At 45.0% G+C, this 23,453-nt stretch overlaps 1 protein-coding gene and 1 long non-coding RNA gene across 2 annotated transcripts in view; one reads left to right on the forward strand and one right to left on the reverse strand.

The window, feature by feature from the left end:
- Fli1 (Fli-1 proto-oncogene, ETS transcription factor) overlaps positions 1–23,453 on the reverse strand; it is a 117,520-nt gene that overhangs the window by 57,207 nt on the left and 36,860 nt on the right. The gene's annotated exons all lie outside the window — the stretch shown is intronic.
- Positions 11,224–13,357, forward strand: LOC143438935 (uncharacterized). Its single transcript, XR_013107458.1, has 4 exons — positions 11,224–11,700; positions 12,026–12,140; positions 12,572–12,712; positions 12,816–13,357. It is a non-coding gene; the product is annotated as an uncharacterized LOC143438935 (long non-coding RNA).

A 23,453-nucleotide genomic window follows, 5' to 3' on the forward strand; every position in this document is an offset into this window, starting at 1 on the left:
CATTGGTTCCTTTCTGAGAATGTTTATTTTCCCAGTTAGACAATTGGCCCTTTGAAAGTGACTTTTGTGGGTTTTGTAACTTCAAGCACACACAGTCTTTGGAGCCAGGGAGGCTCTAAGTGCCAACCCCAACTTCGTCTATTGTTCCTTTAGTTCCCAGTGCAATGACTTTATACTGTAGGAGCCCCATTTTCTCATCTGTAGCTTGGGGTTGTCAACAAGCCCTAACCTGGTGGGTTGTAAATGGAAATAAAATGACGTAATCTGAGTAAACTGTCTAATTGTCTATTCTGTGTTCTTGGGACATAGTAAATAATTACATATTTAGATTTAAAGCCAGTGCCAAGAGATGGCCTGAGAATGTTTGGGGCTGAGACGATGAGGAAGGAATGGACCAGATGGTGCCTAAGCAATGCTTCTTTCTTCCCTGTGCCTTTTCTCTAAAGGCTCAAGGAAAGAGGCCAATTTGCTTGCTGCTGCCACCACCTCCTCTTCTTCCTCTTCCTCCTCCTCTTTTCCGATTCCTCTTCCCCATCATCATCATTGTCATATCTGGGACAGCCTTCTCTTTGATGCCCTTAGACATCAGGTCCTAGGATGTGGCCTTGAGACTGCAGGGCTTGCAGTAGCCACAGGGCTTACAGTAGCAGCACCCAAGCATCTCGGCTCAACCACAGTACTAGCTTCCTTGGTCCCACAGCCTGCAGATGGGCATTTCAAAATTTCCAAGCCTCCATAAGCATGTGAGAGAATTCTCCTAATAAGCCTATCTATAATCCAGTCATCAACCTCTCTCTCCTATTGGTCCTGGAAATCCTGGAAATTCTCTGGAAATCCTAATTCAGATGGGCAGCTAGCTCCAGAGAGCCAGGCTAAATTCCTTCCCTAAGAATGAGGAATAAATCAGGCCTTAGAGACTCTGTTGCCTCTTCCAGGAAAACCCCTATATATCCTCAATATTTCTTCTATTTTACTTTAACCACAATCCTTCAGTACTGGGCATGGTGTCCCCACGTGGAGAAGCATGCTCTGACATTTTCAGGTGGAACAAACCATTTCCTTTCTAGAATTCCTGTATCACAATAGCACCGCCCCGCCTTGCACAGATGCAGCATCCTGTATTGCCATAGTGACGTCACACCAGACTTTCAGTCATGAACCATCATTGCCCATGGGCTCAAGAGCTTGTTTATTTTCTGGTTATTATAGTTAAACCCTTATGTGATATGACATTATTCCATTCAAGTCTCACCTTCTTTGCTTAGAATAGCACCTGATACCTAGTAGAGAGAACTTATGAAGAAGGACTCATTTGACTATTACTTACTAACATTCATCTAACTTTGCATGTTTTAAACGGCCCCAACTCTTTGTAGGATTCAGATGGGAATGCCATGAGAGCAGGCACCTTTTGCCTTGTTACCAGGGTGGCCTCAAAATCCTGTCCGGGGCCCAGCCTGTTAGACACTCACTGAGTGTTTGTTGGATGCATGGATTAGGTAGAAGGTATGTGAGGATAACTCAGCAGACCTGTTTGGGAAGCAAGCGGCTACATCTGAATCTTATGCAACATTTTGACCATGCATGGCTATTTTTTCAGGACTATCCACAAGTCTTATGCTATCATTCATATTCCTTGTAGAGAAACTTTGCATGAGGAAATCGAGTGGTTATTGAGGGTGACTTGTAGTCTTTTTCTCACCCTATTGCTACTCTCTTGAGCAAAGGACATGGTCATTTTAAAGTCTACTATGTCATCTATATCTATCTATCTATCTATCTATCTCTCTATCTCTATCTCTATATCTCTCTATATAAAGTCTACTATTTTATCTTTTTCCCCTTTTCCCCATGGTTGATATTGTTTCTCTGACAGCACCTTCCCTTCTTCCCTTCTGAATAGCTTGCTCGCTCTCTGTCTCTCTCTGTCTCTCTCTCTGTCTCTCTCCTGTGTCTCTCTCTGTGTCTCTCCCCCTCTCTCTCACTCTTCCTCTCTCTCCCTCCTTCCTTCTCCTCCTCCCTATCTCCCTCCCTCCCACCTCTCCTTCTGACAGGTTTGAAATGGAGACTTCCATTTTCATGCCCTAACTCTCCTAATGCTGACCCGAAGCCCTTGGCAAACTCTTTGCCTTGGCTTTGTTTGAGGTAGGGCAGAAGAAAGCACCACCTATAAAGCCCTGTCACAAATGCTTGCAGGATGCTCACTAAGTTTTACATGCCCAGGAGCCATTGGAAATAAAGTCTGGCATTCTTAAGAAATACTGATATAAAATAAAAGGTTGTTTTTCAAAGGTTAAAAATCTAGTAGTTGAAGATAATTGTTAGATTCTGAAACAAGAACATGCTGGTCTTCTAAACAGTGTTTTACTATTCTGCATTTCCAATCTTCATTTCAAGAGATGGATGCTGTTCCTTGTAGGCCTGAAGGTCTTCTTCACCTCGATAGCTAGCTTGATTTCAGGCCTCTAGGTGGCAGAGACAAGGCTCTTTCAGTGGCTCCACAACTGAGGGCGGAGGCAGCCATGGCCAAAGTGACTGAATCAGTAGTGCCTGCTTGCATATACTGTTTACACAACACAAACTTGGCAAATGCCAGTAGAAGCCATGCAGGGATCTGATTCATTAACAAAAATTCACTTATTTTGGAATCTGTTACATATGAATGTGTGTGTTACTACATATATACATGTATCCATTTATTCCCTTTAAACTCACAAATACATCTTCCACCTTTTGTTATCCTTAGTTAAGTTAGCAGATGCTTTTCATGTCAGTTGAAGAATAATGAAGCATTGTCTTAGGATGAAGGAAGAGCCACCAAGTCTGCGCCTAAACAGCTTAGCTAAAACAGACATGGGATAACCTCCAGAGCGCAAAGACAGATATCCAGAGTATCTGGAGATCTCTATACTCTATTCGGGAATATTCCAAAGAAATTTTCCTCACTCATCCTTCTAAGAGCAGGGAGATCACAACAAGATTCACTGTTCCCTTGACAGAAGAGAAGTCCCAGGTTTCTTTCCCATTCTCAGCCCTATTAAGCTGAGTTTTCATTTCTAACTGAGAGGAGGGTACAAGACATGGGGTAAAAATGCAGTAATCTCCCAAAGACCCATTCCCCTCCTCCCCCCCGCCTTTTTTTTAATTTTTGTTCTTCCCTGGACCTGGAAAGGACAATTTTAATGGCTGATGAACCTTGCTGGAGGTGATGAGGACAAGGAATGTCAAGGTTCCCTGTGTTCAGTGGGTCCACAGAGCTGCTCCCAGACTACTGCTCTGAAAGCTAATCTCTGGCATATCCGCTACTCAGGGTCACCATGGGGAACACAGGAGCTTTGGCATTTTATTGCATTCTGCGCATAATGACATGAACTTCCTTCTCTTGTCAACCTGAGGGCATGCAGAATGCTGACAACTCTCTCGGGAGCAGAGCTTGCTGCCTTCGTTGCTTCGGGAACATCAGCTTAGAGTGGGAATCTCCAGGGCACAATGAAGTTCCAAGAGGGACAACCCCCCTTCCCCCACTCCCACCCCACCCCCTTCCCCCCCCCCCCCCCCCCCCGTGCTCTAGGGCAAGCCTTCTGATTCCCCTTCCCTCATTAGTTACTACTAGCCATGTGCCTGCTCATCATTTCTGTCCCCTAGAGGCCCAAGGGGGAAGGAATGAGAAGATAATGGAATGAGGGATAAGGAAGAACATGTGAAACACTTGTCAGTCACCAGTTACAAAACCTTAGTTCTATTTCCCCTAAATGGCTATCTCAATATGTACAGTCTTGTCTCCTCCATTAAGAGCCAGAGTCTGCCGGGCAGTGGTGGCGCACGCTTTTAATCCCAGCACTTGGGAGGCAGAGGCAGGCGGATTTCTGAGTTTGAGGCCAGAACTACAGAGTGAGTCCCAGGACAGCCAGGGCTAAACAGAGAGAAATACTGTCTCGAGCCCCCCCACCCCCAAAAAGAGTCAGAGTCTACTTCTTTTCCCTTCTCTAAACAACTTTTTTATTTCTGTTACCAAAATACCTGGCAGGAAGCAAATTAAAGAGGGGAGGGTTTATGTTGATTTGTAGTTTAAGGTGATCCCGTTCATCATACTGGGGAAGATACGGTGGCAGTAAAAATGAGGTGGCCAGTCACATTGCATTCATGGTCAGAATGCCAAGAAAGATAAACGCTAATGCCCAGGTTGCTTTCTCCAGTGGGATCTGTGCCCAAGAGATGGTGCCACTCATTTCAAGTTAAAGCTTCCTCCATCAGTTAAACCATTTCAGAAGTATCTCCCCGGACACACCCAGAGACACATTCCCATGGAGACTCTAAATCATCCAAATGACGACGCAGGTTAACCATTACACCCTTGAGGCCAGATGGAATTTTCATGACTGCTTCAACAAGTTCCGTGTCATAGAAGTGCTCTTGCTTGACCTCAGAGGCTAGATGATTAAAAAGTACTAACGCCTCCACCCACTTCATATTGGTTCTTGAGAATCAGCATCATGTTATGAGCAAGTCCAAAGGAGTTAATAAATCTGCGTGGAAAGGACCACATACCCACCCAGAGAGGACCTGAGGTCATCAGCCACCAGCCACCAGCCACCAGCCAGAACTGATCTCCAGATCATAACAGCAAACCATTAAACAGAATAGATGGAGCCCCTGTAGTTGGTTCAAGCCTAGGCTACATGTGTGAGCCACCACACATGGCTATTTAACCTTTCTAGTTTAAAAGTGTGAGCCGGGTAGCACTGATGCACACCTTTAACCCCAACATTTGGGAACCAGAAGCTGAAGGATCTCTGTAAGTTTGGGACTCATTTGTGTTTGTGTGTGTGTGTGTGTGTGTGTGTGTAGCCATAGAAATTGGGAATGTTCGATAGCTAATTGGCGGCTAGAGAATCCATCCTTAAAGGGTATAGATGGTGATTGAATATCCCTTTACTGTGGTTTTCTGACATGGCAGGAGTCATCACCAGGATGGACCAGATGGAGAGATTGAGGCACAGAGAATAACCATTCTATACAATCAATGTTGGGATAAACTCCCCTGATGACTGTATTGTAGAATTAGTCTCTGACAAAGGACAACATAATGAACATCAGGTAGACAACGGCCGTGGTCGTAGTCCAGAAGCACGGTCCTCACCAAGGTTAGTAAAACCTTATGCTCATCTCCAGTGCCATAAAGCCAAGCACCAAACAGACAAGGACATCTTTTTGTTTGTTTATTTGGTTGGTTGGTTAGGTTTGGTCTTTCAAGTCAGGGTCTCTCTGAGTAGCCCTGGCTGTCCTGGAACTTGTAGACCAGTCTGGCGTTAAACTCACAAGAGATCCTTCTGCCTCTGATTCTCAAGTGTTGGGATTGAAGGTGTGCACCACCACCACCTGGCTGACGCTTTGAAATGAGAAAAGTTAAATAGCCATGCGTGGTAGCTCACACCTTAACCTAATACTTGGGATGCTAAGGTTAGAATAGAAGGACTCAGAGTCTGAGGACTCATCCTAGGTTACTTAGCAAGATCTCTCTCAAAAAGTAAAACTAGAATAACTATTATTTGATGTTCCCAAGAAAATTTTGTGACCATCGCCAACATGTAAGTTGGATCCTCATGTTACTGAAATGGAAACCAAGCCTTAAGGAGACATAAGACTTGTCTGGGGGCTCCTCAGCTCCAGAATGTCTACTCCAGTTGCCTGACTGCAGGAATCCTACTCTCCACAGCCATTTTCAGTTTGTCCTCTCTAATCCCAAGCTGCACACACACGGCCAGACCCTTCTCAGAGTCTTGGGAAGCCTCACTTGCCCTAGTCATCTTCTTGATCACCAAAGCCCCTTTTGAGACCCTCTCTCTGCTAAGCTTTGAATGTGTCCCCTGAAGTTCTGCCTTCGGAAATAGATCACAGTCACTCTTGCAGAGGTGGATTAGTCACAGGGGCACCCAGTTCAGGCTCTCTTCCTCCCAAGTGCTTCTCTCTCTGGCTCACCCACTCTTTTTTCTTCTACTCTGGTTCTTTCTTCTGTTTCTTTCTTCTGTCATGTAAGATGTGACATCAGCACAAGGCATCCTCTGCAGATCCCTTTGGCATTACATCTTCCAGTCTGCAGAACCCACAAGGCTGGTCTTTTTATTAGCTAGAGCACCATGAAACACCCAAAGACACCATTCCTGTCTCAAATTGTCACTTGCTGGGGAGGGGGCTTCTGTAGTGGATGGTTCAGAGAAGGGAGGGTCTGCTGAGATTGCAGTGATGGTGTTATTCCTCGCAGAGGAAAGGAATTAAAAATTTAGGAGTTTGAGCCTAAGTGGGTTCAGAGGACAGGTTCTCTGAGACCTCTCAGGGCATGCTACACACCAGGATCCAGAGCCCAGACCTCTTTCTGTCTCTCCCACCAGCTGCTTCTCCATTTCTCTCCAGGTTTGTGTGTGTCCTTGCCTGTTGACTTTGAGTTCTCACCATCACTGTTTGACTGTAACCACATTTAAAGGGCATTGCTCAAGATCAAAGTTAAACTCTCCTCCCACAGAGCATGATCATACTGCCGAAAAGAGAAAAAAGAATCACTGAATGTGGAAACTCACAGGATGGGGGATGCGAGACCTGTCTGTGTCCCAAGAAGACAATGTTTTGTGCTACAGTTTTACTTTCTGTTTCTGTCTGTCTGTCTGTCTGTCTGTCTGTCTGTCTGTCTGTCTCTCTTACAGATATATGTGGAGGTTGATACTAGACATCCTTCTTAATCACTCTCTCTTTTTTTAATTGAAAAAAAATTTCATGCAATATGTTTTGATCATATTATTTGCCCTTCCCCCTCTTTTTGACCTAGCACTCACCAGTTTGGCAAGAGTGGCTGGCTGGTGAGGTCCAGGAATCTTGTCTCTGTGTCTCTAGTGTTAGGACTTAGACACAGGCCTCCTCATCTGGTTTTTATGTGGGCGTTGGGGGAACTGAACTTGGGTCCTCGTGCCTGCACAGCAATTCAGGTATTGACTAAGCAGCCTCCTTAGTCCCCGCTTTCTATTTCATCTCAATGAATCTGAGCATGCAGAAATCTGCCTTTTCAAGAAGGCAGTGGATCACTGGGGTTGCTAAAACCCTGTTGCACTTAAATCAGTGGTTTTCAGCCTTCCTAATGCTACGACCCTTTACTACATAGTGACCCCCAAACCATAAAATTGTTTTTGTCGGTTCTTCATTATTGTAATTTTGCTACTGTTCTGAGTTATAATGTAAATATCTGTGTTTTCCAATGATTGTCGATTACCTCAAAAGGAGTCATGACCTGCAGGCTGAGAACCACTGGCTTATGGCCTCTCATCTGATCGTCAGGGGACAATCTCTCCAGAATAACAAAAGTGGAGGTGACCTAAAGTGGACTTCCACAATGCCGTGGGACTGGGCAGGATGAAGGCAGGCTATTGACTGACTGTGGTTAAGAACTTTAAACTGTCCTCCCCTGTTCAGCTGGGCCTGATACAAGGCAGGGTTTGAAACTTTGAGTGCTACAGGAGGTGATGATAAAAGAGAATTCTCAGTGAAGAGAGCAGAATCGGGGACCACAGGCAGGTCTGGCTCAGGTGAGCTACATTTGGGAGGCTGCTGACATACAGCAGGAGGAATGATTTCTGTCTGTCTTGCTGTAGGACTCTGTGCTGCCTGTTTTCTCCAGGTGGCAGTATCAGTCACATGAGATACCAGAGAACTGATTGCTTGTCCCCTCTAAAAGCCCAATCAAGATCTGAAGAGATAGCTGAAGACCCTAAAGACAAGAGGAGAGAAGGAAGCCATGTACACCTACAAGCCTGCCTTCTCCTTAGGGGCAGATGCTTGACTATCAGGGGAGTGACATGCTTGCTGCCAGTTTGCTTAAGCATTGAGGAGAGGGAGATATGATAGGTAGCTGGAACCCTGGGGTACTGCTCTGACTCCTGGGGCCATGAGAATTAATTTATTTTCCTCATATACTGACTCTAATCCAGTCAAGAGAAAAGCAACGTCAGCCTTCCAGATCCTTTCCTCCTTCCTTTGTTTAAATACTTCTCAGGATCTAATAGGTATACAATTTGTTATTCTGATGAATTAAAACCCCAGAGCATTATGGGAAGGGCAGAAATTCTCCCCCATCCCCTGCTCCGCCAACACCTCTACCATCCACCGACATGTCTTTCTGCACTACAAGCATTTTTGAGGAAGTGTTGACCTTTGCTCTCCATCCCAGCCTCGTCCTCTTTTTAAAACAAGCCACATCCTTTGGCTGTTTCTAATGCAAAGCCTCTGAGAGCTCTTGTCAAACAACTGCTCGAGGTCCTTTTTCCGTGGAAACTACAACCTGATCCCACAATTTTCTCATGTGACAGTTACCACGGCAACCAGCCTCCTCAGACTCACCGGAAGTCCTGGAGACCCGTGTGGAACCACCTAGAACAGTAATTCTCAACTTGTGGGTCGCGACCCCCCCCAGCAGTCGCATATCAGATATTTACATTACAATTCATAACAGTAGAAAAATTACAGTTATGAGGTAGCAGTGAATAATTTTATAGTTGAATGTTACCACAACATGAGGAACTATATTAAAGGGTCACAGTATTAGGATGTTGAGAACCCTGCTATAGGAGGAGGCTGAATCTGCCCCATGAAGCAAATCCCCCTGCTCATTGCAACTGATACCAAGGGCGGAGCCAATAGGCTCATCTGGTCCTCTTCTGGGAGACTGCCAATTCAATTGGATGGGCTGAGCAGTCTTACCACCGGAGACTCCATGTTACTTCCGTTTGTCCTGAGGTGTGTGGGAGAGAGATCCCTGAATCCACTTCTCAGGTCTTCCTGGCTCTTTCCTTTGTGTGATTCACGGCTGGGAGGCAGGCTTGGTGATCTCATGCCCATCAAGTGGGGAGGCAGCTCAGCCTTGAGTCCTCAGGGTGCAATATTTCTAGCTAGCACATCTGGATGAACCATTCTAGCTAAGGTGTTTAGTTTTGCTCTGGCCTCGGGGCATATGGTTACCATATTTCGGCAACATGTGGCAAACTCTGCCGATGGGAGGAACAGAAGGAGGGGGTGCCTGAGGAGGGCCATTTTCAGGACCGGCTCAGCAGCTTGAGGCTCCTCTGCCTTCTGTGCTGCTCGTCCTCGTCCTTCTTGTCAGCATCCTTCGTGCCTTCTCCCACCTGTCTTTGTTTCTGCTCCCATCCCACCTCTCTTGCTTCTGCATTCTAATGTCCGGGTTGACAGTTTCTCTTCTCATGTATCAGGTCTCCCACCCTCTTTGCCGTCACTTGTCACCTTTAGGTGAATGTGTGACGACACATTGTTTGCTTTTCCGGAATTTGTAATTACCCAGAAGTGGTAATTAGACAGCTTTCCTTCCTTGAGTTGGACCCCTGCTTTTCCCCTCATTCAGTTGGACCCCTGCTTTTCCCCTCATCCAGTTGCCTTCTCCGTGCCCTCTGCCTAGCCACGCCCTACCCATTCACAAACAGGTTGTCTCCTCTTGGAAGCTTCCCTGTGCTTCGTGCCACCATAGTAACCTCTCCTGTGGCCTGAGGTCTGCCACACGCTAGCCCTCCACCAACAGTTTGGTGCTTCATCCCTCAGTGTCACGGCTTTTCCATTTTAATTTCCAACTTTGGTTTTCATTGCAGTTTAACATACACTTCCATTGTGCCTCACTGTCTAGATTTTGTGCAGTACTTTTTTGTAGAGATTATTGCCACTATGTATTACCACTTACTGCCTTACTCCCTCATCCAAAATATACAAAGTGACAAAAGATGCTCAGAAGGGCTGACTTGAGTGACTGTGTACGAAGGGCCCTCTCCATGCTGGCTGCTAGAGAAGTATTCAGTGGTCATCTCAGATGTTGCCTGCAAGGGCCAGAATGTCAAAATCTGAATTCTGTACTTAGAGAATGCAAATTCTATGACTTTATGAAAGTTCTTTAATCTCTCTGTACCTCAGTTTCCTTTTTGGTAAAATTTAGTATGTTACTAAATAGTAATATCTAATAATAGCAACCTAACTCTTGTCAGTCACACTGTAGATATTCCATAAACACAATCTTGTTGTGATTTATAAGCCCTGCTATGTTAAAAGCACCTCATTCCAAACGGGTTCATTTCTTAAACCACAACATCAAAGGACCAACATGGATAATTTGTGAACTCGCTCCCATGGTTTTGAACCTGAAGTCTGTTAGTGCAGAGATCCTACAGTCCCATTTGCCTGGAACATGCTGCTTTACTCCGGCTAGCCCTGAAAGTACCTAGTAGCACTGCCTCCTTTGACTCTCAGAGTTATGTCGATGGAAATGACACATTATACAGCTATCTAGTCTACTTGCAGACATGGCTATTTCTGTGAATGTCGGCTCTGTGGTCACATCAGCAGCCATTCTTGCTCCGTACTCCAGGGGGAAGGTAAGGGGAACTGAGGACAGCCTGGTATATCCAGGAGAAGCCAAATGCCCTCTCCTCATGAGGCTCAGACATCATCTCCGGTACACAGCTGGCCTCTCAGCTGGCAGCCACCCTCAAAGCTGTCACCCACTGAGTTGGCCTTTATCCTTGTTTTACTCAAGTGCCAAACCTACTCAGTCTGGCTCCAGGACCTCCTGTCTCTCAGCATCCATCTATAGGAAAAGCAGATATTTTGTGAACAGGTCCTGCCATGGCTTGCCAATGCAAACACAGAAGTGGGAATTGTGTGGAGAAACCATTTTTTTTTTTTTTTGTCAGCCTCAATAGAGTTGTTTGAGCAGATACTGCAGTTGAAACCCGCTGATGGTTCCTAGGGACTAAGGACTGGTCTTAGTTACTTCACAAAACGCACTTAGTATTCTACTCTTGGAAGCTTCCAGAGATAGCAGGCTTGCCCAGCAGAAGCAGTAACTGTTTGTCTGCCTCAATGACATATGTCATGCCAGTAGTAAGGTTCAGCCCTTTTCATTCCAAGGTTTTATGGGGAATTGGAAACTAATTTACAAGAAGGAGATGAGGCTACCAAGTGTTTTAGTTTCTTAGCTCTGGATTCTATACTTTTTTTTCCCACTCTGAACTCTATTACCTTGGGCCTTGAAGTCACAGACTGTCATATTTTCATATTGCTAATGCTACTTGGTTTTCTGCATGCTTGAGATCTCCCATGCTCAGGATGTTGTCTAATTTTTCAGAGAATGCCAGTCAACGATCACAACTTCCTCAGCCTTTTCTTTCTTGGGGAGGTGAGAGCCAACATCCCATAAGAGAACACACTATGGGTTCTCCTTGTTCCCTGTAACTCTGAGCCAAGAAAGGTTGTGTAAACTTGTTTCTTAATTTTGGTTTTTGCTGTAGACTATATTTGTTGTCTTCCCCAGAATCCGTATCATGTTTTAGATGCTATCATGGCTTCTCCAGCCATCCAAGTAAACACTTTTATCTCAGAGAACAGTCAAGTAGCTAACTCCTGGCCTCTGAAGACGACGTCAAGGTGTGAGTTAAAGGGACCGCCAAGGAGGGGGATTTCAGAGGACAAGAAGGCAGTGAGCTGAGCAGGAATGTGAACACTTCACTGACTAAGGGACTTTCCTGGTCACAAATAACTAACAAGGGGCTTGGTGACTATCACCTCTCACACTGTACAGTACACATGGAGGGAAGACATGGATCACTACCGCTTGACTATTTCTCCCCAGCATTTATAAACTGACAACATGGGATCCTTGAGGTAAGTGTTTTGGGGAGTAAATAAAGTGAGATGGGGTTCAGGGAGCAAAGTACCCATGACTTCACTAGTGAGTGAAAAAGGAGAGAGAGAGAGAGAGAGAGAGAGAGAGAGAGAGAGAGAGAGAGAGAGAGCCACCTTCACTCACTTGCTGTCCCTATATTACACCCTCCTCCATATTATGGTACAGCAAGGTAGAACTCTCCAGGTGTCCGTGAAAGGCTCTTAGATGTACCAACCCCCAGAAATAATGATAATAAAAAGAAAACAACAAAACCCCAAACATTTCTTCTTCATAAATTACTCCATCTGTGGCATTTTGTTAAAGCAACAGAAAATGGACTGAGCCAGAGGCTGAGGCTTGCCACCATCAATGGCTCATCTCTAAGGCGCTGTCTGTGTCAAGTGAAGTACTCTGGCTCTAGGCTGAAGCTGTTCAGAAGGTAAGACCCCATGGTGATAGGGCACTGGATTGGGATGGGATGGTGACCCGAGCCTTAAGGCTGGCTCTTTAATGTTCTGAGTAAATATGGTTTAAACTAGAGATTGTGGCGTGGGACTGTAGGCAGCTTAACACCTTACTGGTGTTTCCTCAAGGAGACATGATTAGGAGAGAAGCGCCTTCGACTTGTGCAGCTCAGGGACACTGAGGGTCACTGCAGGCTATGTCTGGTGGTACTTCCTTTTCTCCTGTTGGGTTAACAATTCTTGCTAGAAAAACATGATCTGTGCTGGTACATATCTCCTGCCTCCTCTGTCTTTACCCACCTTTCCTTCTGGTGACCCCATCTGCCTCAATCCTGGGATGTGGCCCAAACATCACTTAGGCAACCACCCCACCAGTTCAACTCTAACAAGTGTCCTCAACCTGCAGGATGTTCCAGGCTCCCCTGACCCTCTTGAAGGAAGACCATGTAAAAGTAACCTCCAAGACCCACCCATCAACACTGACTTAACAAGAATATGATCCATCTAAACATCTTCTCCTGGAACCCACAGGGATGACTGTCCAGTGGTAATACGGGGGAGAGGGTTTCCCCCTCCTTCTAGTGGCAGATGAGCCCACATTCAATAATTTGAATTTAAGTGAATATTTAAATATCTGCTTTGATGTGCAGGCACAAAACTGCGTGGATTAAGTGAGAGAAGAGCCTAGCAGCTATGAGAGAAACATGACCAGAATGTTCTAAGACATGAGGTTGGACATGTGTAGGCTCTTTGATGACCCAACAACGTTCAAGAACCTCTCTGCTCTAATTTGTGAACCTCCATTGGGACTCCCACAATCACCAAATAAATGTGAAGACCAAAGGAAGACTTAAATAGCTGGCTCAAGAGCTTCTCTGTGTGCCATTGTTTGCTGGGGCAGGAGAGTTACTTCCAGTCCCTCTTGTGGTGCTCACAAGCTTTATAGAGCACCCTTGCAGTCTGGCCAGACAGCATCGCCACTCTCTGTCTACTGTCTCACACGATACATTCCTAAATAGAAGTTCACCACTCAGAATATTCTACTTTTCAGTAATGTGAAATCCACACACATTCTGTGGAAAATACACTTTCATATTTTGATCTTTTCCAGGGCTTGGAGTAGTTGGTGCAATCCTCTCTTATAAGATGTTAGTAGCAGCAAGGAACCCTAGCTGCCGGTCAGCAACATGATCAGTAAGGAACTGATGGACCCTCTGTAGGGGGACTGTATGTGCTGCTCAGGTGCAAGGCGCCATAGGTTAGAGGCATTACAAAGCACTGCAGACTTCCAATGGGTTCGCAGGGACACAATTCCATTTCAAATCAGAGAACATCTGTGTGCCACAATTTCAAAAGCCAGCTTTTCTTCCCACCCCCACTACAGACAGGTCCCAGGGAGGTTGGTCCCTGTGTGTATGGGATGCAGACACAAAGTCAGAGATGGAGACTCCTTTATAATACCAGGGCAAGAGAGTCAAGACTCATGTTCCCTCTCAGGTAGGGGTGAGAGGCCCAGCCAGAGGGGCTGGCTGCGGCTCAACCAAGGCCCTCCATTCCTTCAGCAAGAGGAAAATCCTGTCAAAACGGCTTAACGATCTTCTAATATTCCCATGCAATTAAGGCCACATCTGTCTCCCAGGCCCCTGCACTCCTTTTCGAGCGAACAGACAGGAACCAAACAGTCTGTCTTGTCGATCTGGAAGGTAACAAAGAGCTCCATTCATAACTGGAGGCACTTTCTCCATTTTTTTTTTTCAAAGTAAAATAGAGTTTTCACTTTGAGAGTAACCTGTGTGGCAAGAAAGCGAAGGATTTTCCCCCCCACTAATAAATCAAATTCAACAGCCTAATAAAATGCTGGCTCCCCTTCCCCCAACCTCTCCTTACCCCTCCCATCTCCTGTCCCTCTCTGCCAGAAAACAGTGGACTAGAGAGGGGTGGGTGAGTCAAGGAGAGAGGGGAAGGTGGGCAGGGAGCAGAAGAGAACTTCAGATTGAGGAGCAGAGCTTGTAAGGGCAAGCAGGAGTGTGTGTGCACGTGTGCGCATGCAAGGAGTAAGGGTGGGTAGGCAGTCTGCCTTTCCCCTCCCCTGCTTTACTTACTTTCTCAGCCTTTCTGCGCTTGCTTCCACCACCCCTCCCCACACATAAAGTCAAGGTCCCACACCTTCCTTTTCCCTGCATGGGAACAAATGACTCTAGTTGGGACTAAGTGTGACAGGGTTTGCACAGGCTACACCTGTAGCTGAAACCCAGCAGGAGCTGGTGCATCTCTCAGAGCGAGGCTGTGAGCTCTCCCCTGCCTTTGAAGCCTCCAGAGAGTGAGTTTGCAGGAGATAAATACTGATAAGCATTGAGTTGGTGCTTATCCGAAGCAAACACGATCTTTTGAGGTTCTCTCTGCACTTGCAGGCAGGGGAGACTCTAATCAGAAAACCGAAGGGAAAATGTGAAACCAAGCCATACTGGCTGCTGCCTCTTTCTTTTCTTTTGTTTCAGTTTATACACTGGAAAGCCCAGCAAAGATCATGTCAGATAGGAGTTTAGATCACATTACTGTAAAGGCTTTGCCTTGTTCATTCTTCTGTTTCTCTCTCTCTCTCTCTCTCTCTCTCTCTCTCTCTCTCTCTCTCTCTTTCTCTCTCTCTCTCTCCTACTATATGGACATCAATGGATGAAATCTTTTCAACCCTGACTTTAAAAAAAATATGAAAGAACCAAACATTGACAACAATTATACAGCCAGCATTTTATTGCTGTTGTCAAAAGTGCTTTTACAGTCTTGGCATTATCTGGCTCCCATGATAATTCTAATGCAGGCAGGACAGACGGTGTCTAACTCAGTGCCTGATTTAGGATATATAGCATCCTTAATGCAGTACAACTTGGAAGTGGCATGCCAGGAGTACAAACCAGGTCTTTGTAACTATCAAGGTGGGTTCTGTTCATTTTATCCCATGCGGGGTTGGGGGGGGGGGCGCTGGGCAATTAGATAATTAGCAGTGAGAGTGGCCTTGAACTTCAGTGGGACACCTGGAAGCACTTGAGAAGTCTCAGCACCAGTGAACGGAGTCAGATGGAAGGTTTTCTGAGCTTTACATCCCCGAGTAATGAACTTTGGCTGCCCCATATTTCAGTGAAGTGGCTCCACGTTATTTCTTGGGGTAGAATATTGGCAAGAAGCAGATGCTGGAGATAAAGAGCACTGGGTGAGAGTCTGGAGCTCTGATTTCTGACCAACTATGGGCTCTTGAACAAGCATCATTCTCTATATTTCATGGTTTCTACAATGAGAGCTATGTCAACAGGGCAGGAGGATGGAGCCAAAAAAAAGGAGACAACAAAGAGAGTACCTGGTCCCCTGTGAGCGAGTTTCTAAATGAATTCTCTGCAAGTTATGCTACAATAGCAGCAAGCTTCAGGTAAAGGGTACCACAATGGAAGGCTAAGACGAGATGTGCAGTGGTACCTTGGCTATTCTCACTCATCCCTCCCTGCTCCAGAATTCAATGTGCTGCTGTGAGAACCTGACCCAAGAAACCTCTGACAGTCTCGTATATATCTATAAAGATGGTAGATGGTCACACACATATCCACAAAGATGATAGACAGCCACACACGTACCATAAAGGTGGTGGATGGTTACACACACATCCATAAAGGTGGTAGATGGCCATATATACATATATCCATAAAGATGGTAGATGATCACATATATATCTATATAGATGGTAGATAGATCATACATATATACATAAAGATGATAGGTGGTTTGCAGGCAAGTTTTGATTAAGCAGAACAATCCTGATGGCTGAGTCTTCAACTGTTTATAAAATAAGCTTCAGGAGTCCAGTACATTTGAATACGAGTAGATTGTCAACTTTACAAGCACCATGGCAAAAAGGCCTGGGGCTGTCTTAAAAGAAAGTTTCTGGAGGCAAGAAAGTGATTTACAGTTCAAGGAGTTATCTTAAGCTCCTCAGCATGCCCTTGATAGAGACCTGTAGTACCTTGATTAAGACTGGGGGTCACAATGAGTCAACAAGGCTTTCCCTCTATCCCTCTGAATCTTTTACAAAGATATATTTATGTGTTAATTTTTTTCCTTAAATATTAATTTTATGGGTAAAGAGATAGCTCAGTGAGGAAAGCATAGAAATCTGAGTTCAACCCCACAGAAGCCATTAAGAGCTAGACAATGGGGCAGAGACAGATCAGTTCCCAGAGGTTAATGGCCACTCACTGAGTCTTACATTCGGTAAGACTTTTGAGAGTCTTACTCTCTCAAAAACTAAGGTGGAGAGAAGTCAAGTGAGTAAGATGTTGGGCACTGAACTCCAGCCTTCCCATGCACAGATATGTGTGAGACGTATCCTCCATATACTACATGCATATGTAAACATAAAGCAAAAAAAAAAAAAATTTAAAAGATAGAAATCAGGAATGCTCACAGATATGCTAATGGTTTGGGAAAAAAAAGATTAGATTCTCACTGATGACTTATTTAAGTCCCTTTATTTCTTTCCAGTGGTACTTGGAACCAAATCCAGAACTCCATGCATGCCACACCATTGAGCTACATCCTCATTCCTTTGTGTTTGCTTTTAGAGTAGGTATTTGTTGTTGTTGTTTGATTGTTTCTGTTTTCTTGAGAGCGAGTCTCCCTATGTAGCCCAGGCTAATCCAACTCATATGCTCAGCATCCTCCCAGTAAAGGCCCCCAACTGGCTGGGACGACAGGTGTGTGGTATCACATCTGGCTCACCGAACTTCTAAAATTTTGACGGAAGAGAAAAACATCATACATTGAAACCTTTGTGCTCCGGCCTGGGGGAGGCCAACTATGGAGAGAGGCAAAGCAAGTCCTTTTGTAAAACTATACTTGGTGCTTCATACTTTGTGAGCAGCCAGTGGAGGTGATTGTGACGATGTTTTCAGGGGAGCCAAAGCAAGTGGCCATTTCACAGATGACAACATAGCATCAAGCTGGTAACCAGGCTTCCTCTCTCAACCTCTCAAACTCCCCTAACTTTCAATATGGTCTCAGGTAGACCAGGCTGGCCTCAGGCTTACAACACAGGAATGATCTTGAATCTTGGATCTTCCTGCTTTCTGCCTCTACCTCTTGAGTGTTGGGATTATAGACATGAAACACCACAACTGGTTTTATGCAGCACTGGGGATGGAACTCAAGGCTCCATTCAAGCTAGACAAGAAATCTACACCATGAACACAGCTCCAGGCCCTCTGTGTCTATTCTGTATTAGCTGCCTTTGATCAGACTCTCGCCCAGGCTACATTGCCATTATCTCTGAGTAACTTTGTGAATTTAATCAACTGAGCCTGGAAAGGGATTTCAAAAAGTCATGTCCACTTAAGAGTTAAAGCTAATGAAAGAATACATCTCTTGAGTTTCAGAGGGTAACCAGACTCCTCTACTGACATAAACTCATACTCTTGGAGAATGTCTGGCTAGGGGGACAGCCTTGTCCAGGGTTTTGTAGGTATGCTTCCTTTGGGGGCAGACACTGGGGAGGTCTTCTTGTTTATGGTCTCCCACCTGCATAGATACTGATACAAATAACTGTGCATTTTCAAAGCTCCTAAAACTGTGCTATAAATATTCAACTCATGCAAATATTCTTATAACAGAAAGTATGCACACAGGCAATACAACACTTAAATACTCTTCTCCTCTAACACCTGAGAGTCAGTTTCCCACTGATCCTATAAACAACATCAATAAACAAACAAAACAAACACAAAAACCGTAACAAACATAACAAAACATATTGACACGAAAGCAACAAAACATAAAATACTAATACCTGTCTTGCTAAGTCAATAAACAACATGGCGTCCTGTGGCATAGCTGTGTCTTTTTTTTTGTGATGTTTTAGCAATTGTGAACATTTCTATCTATACTCAGAATGCATCCTGCATGTCTGGATTGGGCATGAGTCCAAAAGTCTTTCCAAGTTCCTATATTCTCAACCGAAGTTGGTCAAGTGACAAACTGACTTGGGACATCAAGTCACCAGGTGAAATGTCAGGTATGACAGGCCTTCTATCAGCACACCTTTCCTTCATGAGTTCTAGGCATTCCAAAGTGACAGTGCTCCTACTAGCTCTCAGAAGTGTAACTCACTGGTATATATTTCCAATGCAGGGGGAAGTTTCCTGAGGTTCCAGAGTAAGGATTACTGCCTGTGTTAAATTTGTAATGGGTTCTCATTGCTGTGAGTATTTTCAATAAACAAGTACAACTTATCAGAAAGGAAGACAAAGTACAGTGTGCTTGACTACATGGGGGCAGGGAGTTGGTGGGACCCAGGGAGTGGCTGTGTGTTCAGCTCTAGTAGCTTGCATTTCCTGTTTACTGGGGTTAGGTGAAAAGTTTAAACAGGAAAGACTCAATGCTGCCGTGGACAGTCAGCCTCAGTGATAATGTTCAGGGAACCTCTCTGCCCAAGTCTTGTCTCTCAATCCCACAGAGAGGGTTTCCCATCAGGAAACCACAGGACCCAGCACCCCAAATTCCAGATGTGTGCCTCAGTTTTCTTTTGTCCTATTCTTCCTTCAAAACTAGATAAAATTGAGAATCTTGGGGAGTCATGTGAAAAACTCCTTTCTAAATGCCCACCCCTAGTCATTTGGCCACCAGGAGCTCTGGTCACAAAGAGTATTAAAGTTACCTTGTGTGTTTCCCTTCTCGCCAAGATGTACATCAACTCAGTTACTTGTGATGTCTGTTTCTCTGACATCGAACTGAACCTTTAATGAATTTTAAACAACACAGTTGCAACTTTCTGAGTTGAGGATCAGCTTCCTAAAGAGTTAAGCTGAATGAATGCTAGCCGGGGAAGTACATTGCTTTCTCAGATGTCTCCATCATAAAAAATGATGTGTTCACCTTGACTCTGTCAATGCAAAGGCTAGCCACCATTACCTGTGTGTCACCAAGGAGGAAGTTAGCTACCCAGGGAGGAAGCAGCATAAGTCTGGCCTGTGTGACTCCTGCTTGTGGTCTCTGCTTTTCTCTCTGTTTAATGACAATGGCAGAAGATGCCTTCTCTAAATTTACTTCTTTCTATGCTGCTACAATAGCAAGAATAAGTGAAATTTAAGGGCTACTCCATACCTCAAGACCGAACAGGAGTCTCCCTGCACCTATGATATAATACATATAATCACTCTAATAAATCAGAGATAAGGATAGGTTCATTCCTGCACCTCTACTTTGCTAGTGAAGAAACTAAGGTTCTGACAGGCTAAGAGTCTCGTTCAAGGTCAAGAGCTAGTAGTGGAATAGGGAAAACTCATCACTCTGGACTCTAGATATCAGGCCCTTTCCAAGGCAGTAAACATTCTCTGGTGCATTCTTGGTCCACGAGCACAGAGCACAGTGGTCACGAATACGTTAATTCATCCACATAGATGCTACTTCGCTCTCCCTTTTGATCTTGCCCCCTTGGTTTGGGTAGGCAGTTTTAAGGCAAGATCTTTATCTTCCAGCTATTGGCTGTTTGAACTTGCAGCAGGGCTCGTTAGGTGTCCAGAGACTTTTGCTGATTGATAGCATGCACTGGACATGAGCCTGCTGGCTTTGACATTTTCAAACTGCACACTTCCTTCAGCAACAGCGTGCCAGAGCAATGGGCCTCACTACCATCTTCTCAAAAGCAGGAAATGAAACTGGCCACTAAGAGCAAGTGACCGCGAGCCAGGGCATTGGTGCAAACCAAGCAAAACACTCTGTCGGCAGCCTAGGTCACAAGGAGGAAGGCATCTCATTTGCAGCTATCTTTGAAGAAATGATCCACTCCTGCTCCTCACCCTGGCTCTGTCAAACCTTCATGCACTCTTAAGCAGGTTTAACTGCACAATACTCCAGCTAAGTCATGCCTTTCGCTCTAACCTTGGTCCTTGTACCTGCACAAGCCCCCGAAACTCTATTCACTTGGGCTAAACGTTCTGCCTATGTGGCGGGACTCTTTACTGTGCAGCAGAACACAGTTCTCACATTTTCCTTGTTCTTTCTCTTTTCCCTCTCTTCCACAGTACCAATCCCCGACCCTAAGTCGTTGAACCACGTCAAATCTCTGGCAATGATTTTAAGAGATTTTTCCATGTGTGGCTGCAGAGGTATTTTCAGGGTGCTTCAGAAAGCTTCTTGCATCTCAGGCAGCAAAGCCCAGTCATTGTCATGTGCTCTGTCACCCTTCTCAGTGTGCTGATGGCAGGGCAGATAGGAGAAGCATGTGGGAGCTGACTAGTCTCTGGAAAGGGACACTTCATTTTCAGCCTTTTTAAAATTCTGATAATAGACCATGATGAGAAAGAGGGTGAGAGAGAAAAGGACACACACCCACATGTTTGCGAGTGCGTGTGTGTGTGTGTGTGTGAGAGAGAGAGAGAGACAGAGAGACAGAGAGACAGAGAGACAGAGAGACAGAGACAGAGACAGACAGAGAGACAGACAGAGAGACAGACAGAGAGAGAGACTGAATGCACCAAGATGTGTTTTTTCTGGGCAATGTTCTTTGCTTTGGGAGAAAAGGAGGCAGCTAAAGAGATTTAGTTACTTGCAAAAAATATAGATAAGGTCATTAGACAGAAAGTCTACTGGATATTGGATTTACCACCATGATGTTCTGGCTAGCTGTGTCCAAAAGTCATCTTTGTAGCTTGACTTGGGGCACCCAATGAATTCAGATCTGAATAATTTTGCATATTATTATTATTTTTTCATCTGGCCTAGGTCAATAATTTGGCCATGTTCACTCCAGGTTAAAAAAAAAAAATCCAGAAGAACTAGGGAAGGCCCAAACCAGCAAGCAACAACAAAGCCCCTCAAATGCTAGAACCACGCAGAGCAGAACCACTGTCCCAGCAGCATCCCTAAGCAGGTTCTCTAGGTTGACTGCATCTAAGTCACCTAACATACCGATTTAAAATGCAAAATTCTGGAACATTCCAGAGCGAGTGATAGACACTTGGGTCCAGGAGAAGAAGAAGAAATGATCGTTTTGCTCCCAAAGGACTTGTACAGGTGGGAATTTCAGAGCTCCTGTGCTAAGTGATTCGTGCCCAGTGGGGAAAAAGTTCTTTCACAATCAAGTTGATTAAGAAAATGCTGGAGACTGTGCGCCCACTCATCTTCTCTTTGAGCCACAAGAGCACATGCAGAAGCAGAGCCAAAGAGTCTGATAAAGCCCAAGCCCAAGCTACAGAGAGCTAGCTTTTCTTCAACTTTCTCACAGAATCCCATTTTCATAAAGCTCCTTCAAATACCCTCAGTCACATTAGGAAGCAAAACCGCAGTTTCTCGGAACCCTCGAGACAAGTCATTGAGGGGCTCTACCTTCCCAGGTCTTATTTTTAAGTTGCTTTTCCTGTCATAAATCTCTATGAGAAATAGGAAGCGTGATCTGCTAAACGGGCATCACAAACCCAAGAGATCGCTGGATTTTCCTTCTTGCTAGCTAGCCGATTCTTAGAATCACAATTTGCTTTGGTTATGTGCTGGAAGCAATGAAGCATGTGTGTCCCTTCATCTTAAGCATCTGGGTGTGAACGTCTTGTCTTCAGGGGGACTTTTCTAAAACCTCCAAACTAAATTACACACATCCTGCAGCTCCTTCTTGGAGTACACAATATATATATATCACATTTAGAAATGTGTGTGTGTGATATGTGTCTCTCTCCCACTAGATTTAACTCTATGAAGGCAGATCCTACCCTGGAATTATGCCTAGCCAACAGTCAGCTCTCCATAGCCATTAATCCTATAAATGAATTACACAGTGTCTGTGTTGTCAGTTCTCAGATGGCATCCACATTTTTTCTCTCACTTTGTGGGTCCCAGACATCTGTCTATCTTGGGCTCACTGATGCTGGTATCAAATATGCCACCATACCTGATTTCTTTGTGGTAGCTCTGGATATGGACCCCGAGTCCTCACGTTTGCAATGCAAGCATTTAACTGACCAAAAAAGGTGCCGGGGTGATTCAGACAATGATTCTATTTGGGCATGAGTATTTCCTGAAAAGCTTGTTCAGAACGCATGGTTCTGGTTGTGCACATCGCTCAGGTGTAGAGTGCTTGCCTGGGATACTCAAGGTCCTGGATTCTACCCTCAGTACTAGAAAAGAACAAACACCTGCATTGTTCTACCCAAGATCTCAGTTCTCCCAAGTGAGAGGAAGGGAGGTCAGGAATAACGTGTTATTGGCTGGCTGAGAAGAGGAAAGGGGGTGGGGGGCTGGAGATGTTTAGCTTCACCCATCTCTTGGCTTGCTACAACTTTCTGGACAAGCCTCTGTGTTAATGTCTCTATCTCACTGTTCAGTAAGTGGAAGTCCCACCTGCCACCTACTCTTCTCTACTCCAAAATTACACCATGAGATGTCTACTGAAACATTCTGAAATCCTAAGATGAGAGGAGATACTGAAGCAAAAAAAAAAAAAAACAGTTGCTATTTCTAGCATGATGGGTTTCTAGCACACGGCCGTGAACTTCAATTTTACCAAGCGATTTTTCACGTAACTTCACTAGGTGAGTTTTCTCTTGAGGCTGCTGCCCCTTTAAATCAAAATAAAGAAGACCGTTCACTTTGCTAGCTATACCTTCCAACTTGACCTTTGCTTTGCGGTGGAAACTTTACACACGCCAACCGTTAAGGCATGCGTGCTGGCCCTCTCCTGTATTTATCTGTAGCCGGGCAGTTTGCACACAGGGAATGGATGGGCACACTTGCAAGCCTCATCACTCCCAGGACTCCCTCCCCTCCAGGGAAACACAATCATTAGTCTGGCTCCAGTTGCAAGCAGTACAGGAAGCAGAAGGCACGGGCTAATGTACATGTCACCATGTGGCTTATGGTCACAGCCTAACCCTACCTTTGAGCCTGCACGAGCTTCAAGAGCAACAGGAAATGGCCAGGGGTGTATATATAGCCACATTGTGTTTATCCAAAGGTGCTGTTTTGCACAGATTATGATGAACTTCTTACATTGAAAAGGACATGGCATCCTCCTTTTCCCCAAGGGGCCTCTTTCCCCAAGCATCTTGTGTAAATGAATTCCTCCCCTTGAGAAGGAAGAGGGACATTGGACCTCCTTGGCTTCTTCATTTTCATGTGACAAGACTTGTCAACTTTCTTCTCTAAAGGATTTCTGGATACATTCATCAGAGGTTCATAGGGGGTGGGAAATAGGAATGACAATAGGAAAGAAAATTCAGGATGAGCCTCCCATCTCTATGCAGCACACCTGGAAAAAACAT

This window comes from Arvicanthis niloticus, chromosome 26 (genome assembly GCF_011762505.2).
Source record: "Arvicanthis niloticus isolate mArvNil1 chromosome 26, mArvNil1.pat.X, whole genome shotgun sequence".
In the NCBI taxonomy this organism is placed as follows: Eukaryota; Metazoa; Chordata; class Mammalia; order Rodentia; family Muridae; genus Arvicanthis; species Arvicanthis niloticus.